The 11,590-nt window shown below is 52.2% G+C and overlaps 1 protein-coding gene across 1 annotated transcript in view; it reads left to right on the top strand.

The window, feature by feature from the left end:
* Positions 1 to 1,538: 1,538 nt before the first annotated feature.
* OCA2 (OCA2 melanosomal transmembrane protein) overlaps positions 1,539 to 11,590 on the top strand; it is a 158,036-nt gene continuing 147,984 nt past the window's right edge. The window contains exon 1 of the mRNA XM_037053812.1: positions 1,539 to 1,646. The gene's annotated coding sequence lies outside the window, so the exon portion shown is untranslated. The remainder of the gene's footprint in view (positions 1,647 to 11,590) is intronic.

Raw genomic sequence — 11,590 nt, 5'->3', positions numbered from 1 at the left:
TGGACAGGTGTGGGGTCAGCCTGTGGACGTGAGTGAGGCAGGCATTGGGGGCCACGCGTTGGGCCATGGTCGGCCTGCTGGGGCTTCACGACCCTCCTGTGGATCTATGGGTCTGCACACCCAGCCTCAGGGAGGCAAGGATGCCTTTCCAAACGGCAGATGGCAGCCCAGAACCTTCCACCTGCTCAGGTTGCCTAAACATTCACCTTCTGGCGGGTGACAGAGGCCCTTGAAGCCCAGGGATGAGCGAGGCTGTGCCCGCATTTCAGCTAGTCATAGGCTCCATGGTGTCCTTGCCCCATGCGGTCGCCGGCATGGCCCACGTCAGCCTCCAGCCCTGTGTACACTGAACCCGTACTGTGATCTGAACTGGGGGCGGGGGCGTGTACACAAGCACAGCACCCGACCTGTCTCCGCGCTCGGCCACGCTGTGTTCCCTGCTGCCCTGTCCTGGGCAAGGTGCTTGTTATAAAGTCTGTGCCTCCCAAGTACCTAGTGCGCTCAGGGTCCAGGAATAAGCGGCTCTCCCGGGCAGTTTACAGAGGCGCCTTTCTGGGCACGGGGCACTGCGTCATGGACCAGCCCAGCCCCTCTGACTTCCTGCCCGTCCCCGCACAGTGCCTGGGGGGCCAGGGCCCCCTGGAGCTGTCCCCCGCTGCCGGCCCAGAGTCTGTGTCTCTTATGTGTTTCTGTGTGTTTCGGGAATCTGTGCATGCTTGTTGGATGTGTGTAGCTACGTGTCCAAGTGCCTGTTCATATTTCTCTGTGTATCTGTATTTCTGAGTGTAGCTCATGTGTCTGTGTGTAGTGTCCGCTTGTGGTGTGAGTGTCTCTCTGTATGTTCGTGATGAAGCTTGCGTGTCTGTGCGTGTGTTTGTGTTATATATGTGCCTGCGTTTCCTTGTGTGTTCGTGTATCTGTGTGTAGTTTGTTTCTGTGTGTGTGTGTGGCGTCTGTGACTTGAGGGGCGTCTGCGTCTCTATGTGTGTACTTGTCTGTTTGTAGTTTGTGTCCATGAATGTCTGTATATGAGTGCATCCATTTGTAGTTTGTGTGTCTGTTTGTTTGTGTGTGTCTGTGTGTCTCTGTGTGTTTCACTGTGTGTGTGTTGTGAGAGGGAGCCAGAGTGAGAGCCTGCCCAAGTGTAACCTTGGCAACGGTCCACATCTGGAGGGGGACAGGCGATGAAAAAATAAGAGGACCGCTGGCTAGGCTCACCAGCACTAGCGACTCCTAAAAGGCGCTACAGGAGAAAGGAGGAAGTGCCCTTGTGGGGGCCCCCATTCTAGTTCCAGGGGACAGCCCTGTTCTAGAACTCGGCTGCCTTCTATAAGCAGAGCCCGAGATGCATACGGCGCATGCACAATGTCATTGCTTTTCGCTGAGGCGTCTGGAGCACCTCTCCATTTCCCGATGGTTCTCCCTCAGCCCGGCGGTGAGGGGGCTCCGCCTCCCAGTCCTAAGGCCGCTCGGGGGGCGGGGCCGCGGTGCGGCCGGGTGGGCATGGCCAGGCCGGGAGGGCAGCGCCCCTCGCAGTGCGAGCCCTTCGAGAGTCCAGTGCTCTCCTGAATACTGCGCTCCCCTCGCGGTTCCGAGCTAGCAGTTTGGACCTTAAACTTCGCTCTTGGAGAAAGATCAAGTCTCAGGTTAGTTGGGAGCCAGGAGGTGGGCAGCAGGCGGGGTTTTAATAAGCCTGCGTCGGGTAGTTGCTTTCCAGAGCTGGGAAAGTCAGTGTAAAGCCTTGGTAGACTGAGCGCGCGTGAGCACCGCGCGCATCTTCTAATGGACGGGTGCGGCTCCCTGGGGAGGACCCCCGGCTACGGGCGCTGAGGTGGAGGCTGCGAAGTGCTCCGAAGCCAGGGTTCTGCTTGGCCTGCCCCGCGGCTCTGCCCCCAGCGCTGGCCTCGCACGTGAGCGCGGGTCAGGAGTTTCTGGGGAACGGAATGCGCCCTTCAAATCCCTTAACGCTGCTTCTTCTCACTTGGCCACACAGTGGTATCACATGGGCTTAATGTCGCCAGCTTTTTCAAGGACGTGGAGGTTAACATCCTTGGGCTTAGAGACCCAGGCCTGGGCCAGGGGCCCCCACTGCACAGGGCTCCCCAGGGGACTGTCTGAGCTCTGACTCAGGAAAGGGGCAGTGATTTGGCTGTCCCTGGAGAGCCAGAGGCGCCCCACACCTGAGACTCCCAGGAGAGGTTTTAAGCTGGAGAACAACATGTTCAAACGTGAGTTTTGGAAAGATCCCTGAGGCTGGGTGGTAGGGAGCAGCTCGTCAGCAGGAGAAAACCACTCTCTAGTCCTGCGTCTGTACAGCTAGGGCAGGGGACATTAGTCAGGTGAGGGGTCTTGCTAGATGAGGGTGGGTGGTCAGGGGGCTCCCCATTTGGGGTGGGTGCATCTGGATGGATGGTGGGACAGCCTCAGGGCCCTGGGGGCAGGTCCAGTAGCAGTCTCATGACTCAGGGCACCTTGGAGACATCAAAGGAAACATGAAATCATCCAGACAGTGGCCTGGCCTGCAGAGGGGAACTTGGGAGTCGCTTGCCCACGGGTGAGTCTTGATTCAGGACTTTGTTATTGCTGCCGCCTGTGGCACCCCGGGGAGGGCCGCTCCTCTGGCTGGTCGCGGCGCTGTGGGCCGGGCTCAGAGGTGAGGCCGGGGTCCCCAGCGCACCTGTAGCCTCTGCGCAGCCATCCTCTGCGCACTGCGCCAGACCAGGAGCAGGAGGACGCAAGGACTCCGGTCCCAGAGTATGTGGGGAGCAGAGGACACAGTTTCCAAAGTGGTTTAAAGAATGGGCGAAAGCCAACAACACGGGGACACAAAAGTAGCGAAAGGGTCCGACATGAGTGTGGCGGGGCTGGCCCGGAGCCCGGGGAGGGTGCGGTCGCGGCGCTGCGGGCAAGTCCCCGAGAGCACCGCCCTTGTCACAGGCTCAGAGGGAGACGTGTCTTTAAAACCAGAACATCAGGGATCACAAACAATGTTATGTGGTCGAATATTCTAGAAGTTATTAATTAAGCAGTTGACACTTTTGCGAACCCATGACTCCAGGGTCTGTGTCCTGGCCGGCAGGGGACAGAAAGTACAGCGGGCCCCTCTGAGCTGTGCTCGGCGCGGACCCGTCTGGCTCTGCTCAGGGGGTGGAGGAGGAAGATGACCCGGGGCCTGGCCTCCTAATGCCCCCGGCGCCGCTCCTGCCCCTTCCCTGGGCTGCTCTACTAGAAAGCGTGCATCAGACCCAAAGGACACAACCACACTCCAGGACAGGGCCACGCCCCGCACAGGCGGCCCCGCCCTGCTCACACGGCCCAACGCCCCGAGAGACAGCCACGCCCCTAGGCAGGACCATGGCCCCGCAGGCATAGCCACGACCACGCCTCCGAGCGTGGCCACGCCCCCGAGACACAATCACGCCCCCAGGCACGACCACCCCTCGGAAGCAGGCGCAGCCCCACCTCTGAGGACTCTGAGTACGGGCAGTTGCACGCTGAGAGCTAGACTTCTGGCGGGAACAGTTTTCTGTGAAGAACATTCCACGAGCCGGGTGTTTTGCACAGAACCTCAGACCCTGTGCACAGAGGGGAGGATTAACTGTGAAATAATTTCTTTTTAACAACGTTTTCACAGTGGCCAGTGCACGTTTTCCTTGCTCGCTTTTCATGACTGTATTAAGTCAAGTGATTAAAGAGCCCGAGAGGTGCCGAGAGAGCGGGTGGTCAGGTGTGTGAGGAAACCTTCCTACCTTCTGTGCCCGGGTCGCCGCCTGCCTGCCCCGTGTTCCCGGGTCTAGCTCAGGGGCCGCCTGGCCGGGCTGAGGGCACTGCGGGCAGCTTCCCCGGGCCTCTGTTGTCCTCCCGCCCCCGCCGGCTCATTGGCCCCGAGCCTGGGCTCGGCCGCGTAAATGCAACAAGCCCCGCAAGCCCTCCAAACCTCAGATCCGCTCTGCTCGCGGAGCGGTCAGGAAGGGCTGCGGTCGGGACAGCTCCGCGGTTGTCGCGTTGCGACACCTCACTTAGTGGGTCATTCCGCAGGCCCGGAGCGAAGGCTGCTGGGCCGAGCGGACAGGGCCGCGAGGCAGAACCCTCTCCTCGCCCTCCGAAAACAGGGGCAGCCTCTGTGCGCTGTCCCCAGGCCTCCCCGCACCCAGTGCTGCCGCCGCCTGAGCCCGCCCACCACACCTGGGGCCCCAGTGCGCGAGGAGCCCGCGGTGGAGCAGCTCCGGCTGGCGCGGGGGCGGGCCGCGCGGGTCCCCGGAGAAGCCCGGTGGGGTGGCCCTTGCAGGACCCGGAGCGGGGCCGCGGGATGCATTACTGAGGGCGGGTGGGGAAGGAAGCCGAGCCCGAGGGCCGACCCTGCGGCGCCGACGTGGATGCATTTAGGGCCGACTGTGTCTGAAACGTCGGCCACCTTTAGCTAGTCGGTGGCAACTCGGTCATTTCGACTAGAGGGAGAGGCCTGGGCGCAGCCGCGGCGAGGGCCTTGCTGGGTGAAGGGGCTCGGCCCGTTTTTCGCGGCGCAGGACCCTCGCGGCGCTTCCTGCTCGGGACCCGGCCGGGCGGGCGGGCGGTGCTCCCGCCTGCTGGGGGCGTCCTTTCCCGAGGGCGGGCCGCGGGCCGGGGTGCGGCATCCCTGCTGCGAGCGGTGGTGAGCAGGTGAGCGGAGCATCTGGGACGTGTCTGGAAGAAGCGGGTGGGGAAGGCTGGAGAAGGAGCGGGACTTCGGTGGGTGAGCGCGCCCTGCGGCGGCCGGGCAGTGCGGGGCCCCGCGTCGCGGAGGCTGCGGGTGGGACACGCACTCCGGCTGGGTCCGGACGGAGGCCCGAGGGGGCGGCGGGGGCAGCGAAGGGAACGGGGGCAGCGCCCGAGGCCCAGGGAGCCCGGACCGAGAGGGAGGGCGCGGTGGGGCCGGCTGCCGGAGCCAGGGCAGGGACCCAGCCGGGTTGCTGGGGATCCTGAGAAGGTCGTTCCCAACGCCGGGCGAACCCGGGACGGTAGTGCGTTCAGGGAAGACGTGAGCCGCCAGAACCGAGAGGCTGCGCCGTGAAGGCGGAGAGGCAGCCGGAGAGGCAGCGGGGGGGTGGGGGGGGTGGCGGGGGGAGGCTCGGGGAGGCGGGGCCGTTACGGTTTTGATTTCGCGGTAGCTGTGGATTCACACGCAGGCGTGAGAAACGCTACGGACGGAGCCTGTGCGCCCCTCGCCCAGACTCCCCCGTGGTGACTGTACAACTATGGCTTGGGGTCCCCGCCGGGTTGTGCGCCACGGCGAGGTCACCAGCTCCACAAGGACCACCCCCCCGCCCCGCCGTTGCCCTTTTATCGCCAACCCCCAGCCCTCTGCCCCAGCCCCTGCTTAACCCCTGGCAGCCGCCGATCCCTCCCCATCTCCAATTTGTCATTTCAAGAAAGCTGTAACTTTGGGGATTAGGTTTTTCTTTTTCAGTCCGTACTTGAACTCAAGGTTCTTGCGCATCGTTGGGTGTATCTACAGTAGGCGCCTCTTCACTGCCGCGCGGGGTTCCGTGGCTCCGGGGCGCGCGGTTCCTCCAAGCGCCCAGCCGCGCACAGCCAGCTGGGCCGCGCCGGGCGCGGGGTGGGGGTGGGGGGGCACGGACAGGGAAGCTCTGACTCGCGCGCGTGAGCTTCTGCGTGAGTGTAGGTTTCATCTCTCGGCCGTAACTGCCCGGGTCTGCTGTGCGCGCCTGGGCGTTTGGTAGTTAGCTTTAGAGAAGCCGCCAAACTGCCCTTGTCGACGTACACCAAGGTCACGGGTTAGATTCCCGGTCAGGGCACATACAAAAGTCAACCAGTGAATGCATAGATAAGAGGAACAACAAATTGATGTTTTTCTCTCTCTCTGTCGAATGAATAAATTGAAACAGTCTACAAGGCGTATTTGTGTGGCCCCTGTTTCTGGGTTCTCTGCCTGTTCCAGTGACCCACGTGTCCACGTGTGTTTCGCTGCCCACACCTCCCACTCCTGGGCATTGCATCTATGAAGTGAGGTTGGCAATGGTGTAGATTGGTTCCTCCCACTTTACTCTTCTATTTCCAGGTTGTTTTAGCTATTCTAAACCTTTTGCTCTCCCATATACATTTTAGAATAATCCTGTTTGTATTTACAAAAATTCTTGCTGGACTTCTGATAAACATTGCATTACGTCTGTGTATCTAACTGGGGAGAATTAACATCTTGATTATATTGAGCCTTTCAATCCATGAACACGACTTAGCTCTTCATTTGTTTAGATCTTTGATTTCTTTTATTATCATTGTGTAGTTTCCAGTATGTATTTATAGTGTCTCATATGCTGGCAATGTACACCTAAATATTTAATTATTTTTAGCAGTGGTAAAGGATGCTACATTTTTAATTTTGGTGTCAAAGTGTTTATTGATAGTATATGGATATATTGTAGCTTTAAAAATATTTGTCTTATATTCTATGACCTTGCCGAACTCACTTACTAGTTCTATGAGGGTAGGTTTTTCCTTCATAGATTCCTTGGGATTTTGTTTTTTAATCCTCACCCAAGGACATGGTCATTAATTTTGGAGAGTGGGAAAGGGAGGAATAGAGAGAGAGAAACATCAGTCAGTTGCCTCCTGAATGTGCCTTGACTGGGGACTAAACCCACAAGCTAGGTGTGTGCCCTGATCCGAAATTGAACCCGTGACCTTTTAGTTTATAGGAGGATGTTCCAACCAACTGAGCCATGCCAGCCAGGGCTTCCATGGGATTTTTTATGCAGACAATCATATCATCTGCAAATTGGGATAGCTCTCTTCGTTTCTTTCTGTTCTCTATGCCTTTATTTCCTTTTCTTGCCCTATCACACTGGCTAGAATTTCTAGTACTATGATAAATAAGTGTTAAGAGTGGACATCCCTGTCTTGTTCCTGATCTTGGCAGGAAGTTTCACTTTTCTCACCGTTAATTGTCATGTTAGTTACAGGATTTTTGTAGATATTCTTTATCAAGCTGAGGAAGTCCCCCTACTTTTGTTAGAATTTTTGTCATGGGCGTTGAATTTTGTCAAATGCTTTTTCTGCATCAGTTAATATGATGATATGATTTTTCTCCCTAGACTATTAGTATGGTAGCATATATTGATTGATGTTTTTAAGTATATAAATATATCTTTTAAAGATTTTATTTATGAATTTTTACAGAGAGTGGAAGGGAGGGAGAAAGAGAGGGAGAGCAACATCAATCAGTTGCTTCTTGCACACCCCCAACTGGGGACCTGGCCTGCAACCCAGGCATGTGCCCTGACTAGGAATTGAACCAGCAACCATTTGGTTCACAGGCCAGCACTCAATCCACTGGGCCACACCAGCCAGGAGACTCATGTTTGTATGAGCTTTACTGAGATACACTTAACATATAATCCACTCATTTAAATGGTACAATTCAATGCTTTTTAGTATATTCACTGAATTTTGTGACCATCAGCACCATCGATTCCAGAACATTTTCACCAACTCAAAACAAAATCCCACTGGGGCATCCAGCCTGTGGTCCCCCAGGGCACATGCAGCCCAGGCTGGCTGTGAATGCAGCCTGATACAAAATCCTAAATTTACTTAAAACACGGTGAGATTTTTTTGTGATTACGCCTCACAGTGGATTCAATGTGTGGCTCCAGGCAACTCCTCTTCCAGTGTGGCTTGAAGATGCCAAAAGGTTGGACACCCCTGCTAGCTGTTCCTCATTGCCCCCAACCATGCCCTGCTGCCCTGACCCTAGGGTAGGGTCAACCACACAACTACCTTCTATCTATACTGACTTGTCTAGGCAGCCGACTTTATATGAAAGTGGAGTCAGGCATTAGGTGCTCTTCTGTGACTGGCTTCTTTCGCTTACGATGCAGTGTTCATCCAGGTTCTGGCATGCATTAGTATGCTATTCCTTTTTATTAGACAATAATATTCTCTCCCAGCTTTTATTTATCCATTAATTAGTGGTGGACATTTGAGTCATTTCCAGTCTTTCAGTGTCATGAATAATGGGTGCTTCTATGACTATTAATGTACGAGTTTCTGTGTGAACATAGGTTTTTATTTCTCTTGGGTGCATCCCTAAGAGTGGAATTACTGCTTCGTATGGTAACTCTAACTATTTAACTATGATCCATTTGTGGATTCGAAACCAGCCATGCATCCCTGGAGTCAACCCTACTCGGTTACAGTGTATAATTCTTTTTGTATACTGCTCAATTTCTTTTGCTGATTTTTGCTAAAGATTTTTGTACCATATTCGTGTATGATATTGGTCTGTAGGGTTTTTGGTATTGTTTCTGATTTTACTAGTCTCATAAAATTAATTGGGAAGTGTTCTTCACCTTTTATTTTTCTGGAAAATATTGGGTGTTAATTCTTCTTTAATGGTTTGGTAGAATTTTCCCTCTGGGCCTGGAGATTTCTTTTTTGGGAACTTAAAAATTTAAATACAGTCCTGGCTGGTGTGGCTCAGTGGATGGTGTGCTGGCCTGAAAACCAAGGAGTTACCTGTTCAGTTTCTAGTCAGGGTACATGCCTGGGTTGCTGGCTGGGTCCCCAGTATGGGGCATGTGAGAGAATCACACGCTGATGTTTCTTTCTTTATCTACCTCTCTCTCTTCCCCTCTCTAAGAATAAATAAAAATAAAATCTTAAAAATTCAAATACAGCCTTGGCTGGTGTAGCTCAGTGGATTGAGCATGGGCCTGCAAACCAAAAGATTGTGGTTCGATTCCCAGTTAGGGCACATGCCTGGGTTGCAGGCCAGTTCCTAGCAGAGGTCAGTTCCCAGCAGGGGTTAGTTCCCAGCAGGGGTCGCACAAGAAGCAACCATACATTGATGTTTCTCTCCCTCTCCTTCCCTTCCCTTCTAAAGATAAATAAATAAAATCCAAAATAAATAAACAAATTCATTTAAAAAGTTCAAATACAATTTACTTAATAGTTTTAGGGTTATTCAAGTCATCTGGTTTATAATGAATTGGGCTAATAATTTTTGCATTTTGAAGAATTGTTTTTAATGTAACTTGTCAAATGTGTGTAGAGTTGTTTATAGTGTACTGTTATTATCCTTTTATGTCTGCAGGGTCTCTGGTGACATTTTTTAAAAAGATTTTATTTATTTTTAGAGAGAGGGGAAGGGAGGGAGAAAGAGAGGGAGAGAAACATTGATGTGTGTTTGCCTCTCGCACGCCCCCTACTGGGGACCTGGTTTGCAACCCAGGCAACATGCCCTGACTGGGAATCAAACTGGTGACCCTTTGGTTTGCAGGCTGGCATGCAATCCACTGGGCCACACCAGCCAGGGCAGACACTGTGTTTCATTTTAGGTTTTGCTGGTTCTTATTCTCTTTTTTCTTTGTTACTTGTGTTAGAGGTTGGAAAATTCCACTGATGTTTCCAAGGAAGCAGATCTTTGCTTCATTCATTTTCTCGGTTGTTTTTTGCTTTATTGATTTGACCTTATGTGTATTATTTTCCTATTTCTGCTTGCTTTGGTCTTATTTTGCTGTCATTTTCTAGGCTACTGAGATGAAGCTTATATCATTGATTTGAGACCTTTTCTCTTTTCTAACATGAGCATTTAGGGCTATAAATTCCCTTCTGCTCACTGCTTCAGCTGGGTGCCACAAATTGTGATATGCTTTTATTTTAATTCAGTTCAGTATAACTTTGATTTACACTGAGATTTCCTTTTTGACTCCTGTATTATCGAGAAGGGTATGAGGGGAGACCCCCCCAAAACCTGGAATTTATTTATAAAAAATTGTGTATTTATTCTTACATGTTTAAACTTAAGTCGCCTTCAAAGTACTATCCATTTGATGTAACACACCTATTGAGATGTTTTTTGAACTGCTCAAACAGGTTTTGAACTCTTTGATTTTGATGCCTTTTAGTGCTTCTGCTGTTTTTTGTTTCACGTCTTCCACATCAGGAAAACATTTCCCTTTGAAGACTTTTTTTCACCCAAGGAAACAAAAAAGAGTTGCTTGTGGTGAGATCAGGTGAATAGGGAAGGTGGGGCACAGGGGTAATGCTCTTTTTGGTCAAAAATTGCTGAACACTCAGCATGGTGTGGGTAGGTGTGCTTGTAAATCACCCATCATGAAAAGGGCAAATGTGTTGAAAGAGTCTTCAAAAAAATTCACTGAAGCTGAACGCAGCCTCTCACAACACCACCAGTTGGTGCATTGGTACAGATGGCTTCCTAGAACCCTCACCTGGTGGGGGAAGCCTGTACTACATGGGGCCTGCCATCCAGAAGATAACTCTGGCATTTGGGTCCCTCCTCATATTGCTGTTTAGTTTTCAAGTGTGTGTCTTTCTGTTACTACTATTCTCTAACATAATCACATTGTGGCTGTAGGAAACACTCTATTATTTCAATTCTTTTTAAAATCCTCACCAGAAGATATGTTTTATTGATTTTAAAGAATGAGAGAGGGAGGGAGGGAGGCAGGAGAGAGAGAAAGAGAGAGAGTGCGAGAGATTAATGTAAGAGAGAAACATTGATTAGTTGCCTTCCATGTGCACCACAATTGGGGATTCAACCTGCAATCTAGGTATGTACCCTGACCAGGAATCGAACCTGCAACCTTTTCATGGTATGGGATGATGCTTCAACCACTGAGCCACCTGGTGGCCAGGACCTTTTGAATTCGTTGAGGTTTGTTTGCTAGCCCAAGGTGTGGCCTGTCTTGGTATATCTTCTGTAAGAACTTAAAAATAATGTTCGGATGTTGCTGGGTGGAATGTTCAATAAATATCAGCTAGATCCTCTTGGCTGATGGTGTTCACTTGTGTATCCTTGCTGATTCTCTGTCTAGTTGTTCTATCTGTTGCTAAGAGAAAATTAAATCTCCAACTACACCACCCTACACGTCCCCTTCTCCGGGGAAACAAGGAGGGGTGGACTCCGGAGTTGTACTCAGTCCACCCATGCGCATGCGCATTGCTTCTCACTGCTGCAGCGCCCACTCCGGCAAAGTTTGGGGGGATTCCTGACTGCTCAGCACCCCTGGACAGCAAAACGGAGGACCCCAGTCACCTTAATCTGCTCCACCAGAGGGAGCCACGTCTTGGAGGCTGGGTCTTTCTGGTTTCGCTTCTATGCACACAACACCTACATTTCAAGAAAAATACCCAAGGGTTGCCCTGGCTGGTGTGGTGCAGTGCATTGAGCCCGGCCTGTGAACCAGAGTTACTGGCTCAATTCCCAGTCAGGGTACAGGCCTGGGTTATGAGCCACGTCTTCTCGGGGTGCACGAGAGGCAACCACACATTGATGTTTCCCGCTCTTTCTCCTTCCCTTCCCTTTCTCTATTACTCCCCCCCCTTTACCAATACCAATAAACACATATCACATTATCATTACAAGTTATATGTTCAAATGTTGAGGAGCACACAGTTTCCTTATAGTGTCATCTAGATATGCCAAGACAAGGTTATGGGTTTGATCCCCGGTCAGGGCACATACAAGCATCAATCAATAAGTGGAAAAACAATGTTCTCTCTCTCTCTCTCTCAAAAAAAAAATAAGCCTTTTTGTTTCATTTAGAATGATCGATTCCCAAGGTGCAAA

This window comes from Sturnira hondurensis, unplaced genomic scaffold (genome assembly GCF_014824575.4).
Source record: "Sturnira hondurensis isolate 20B ecotype Veracruz unplaced genomic scaffold, ASM1482457v3 Scaffold0007865, whole genome shotgun sequence".
Taxonomy (NCBI): domain Eukaryota; kingdom Metazoa; phylum Chordata; class Mammalia; order Chiroptera; family Phyllostomidae; genus Sturnira; species Sturnira hondurensis.
The sequence above is the reverse complement of the archived record's forward strand: the minus strand, read 5'-3'. Positions and strand labels throughout refer to the sequence as shown.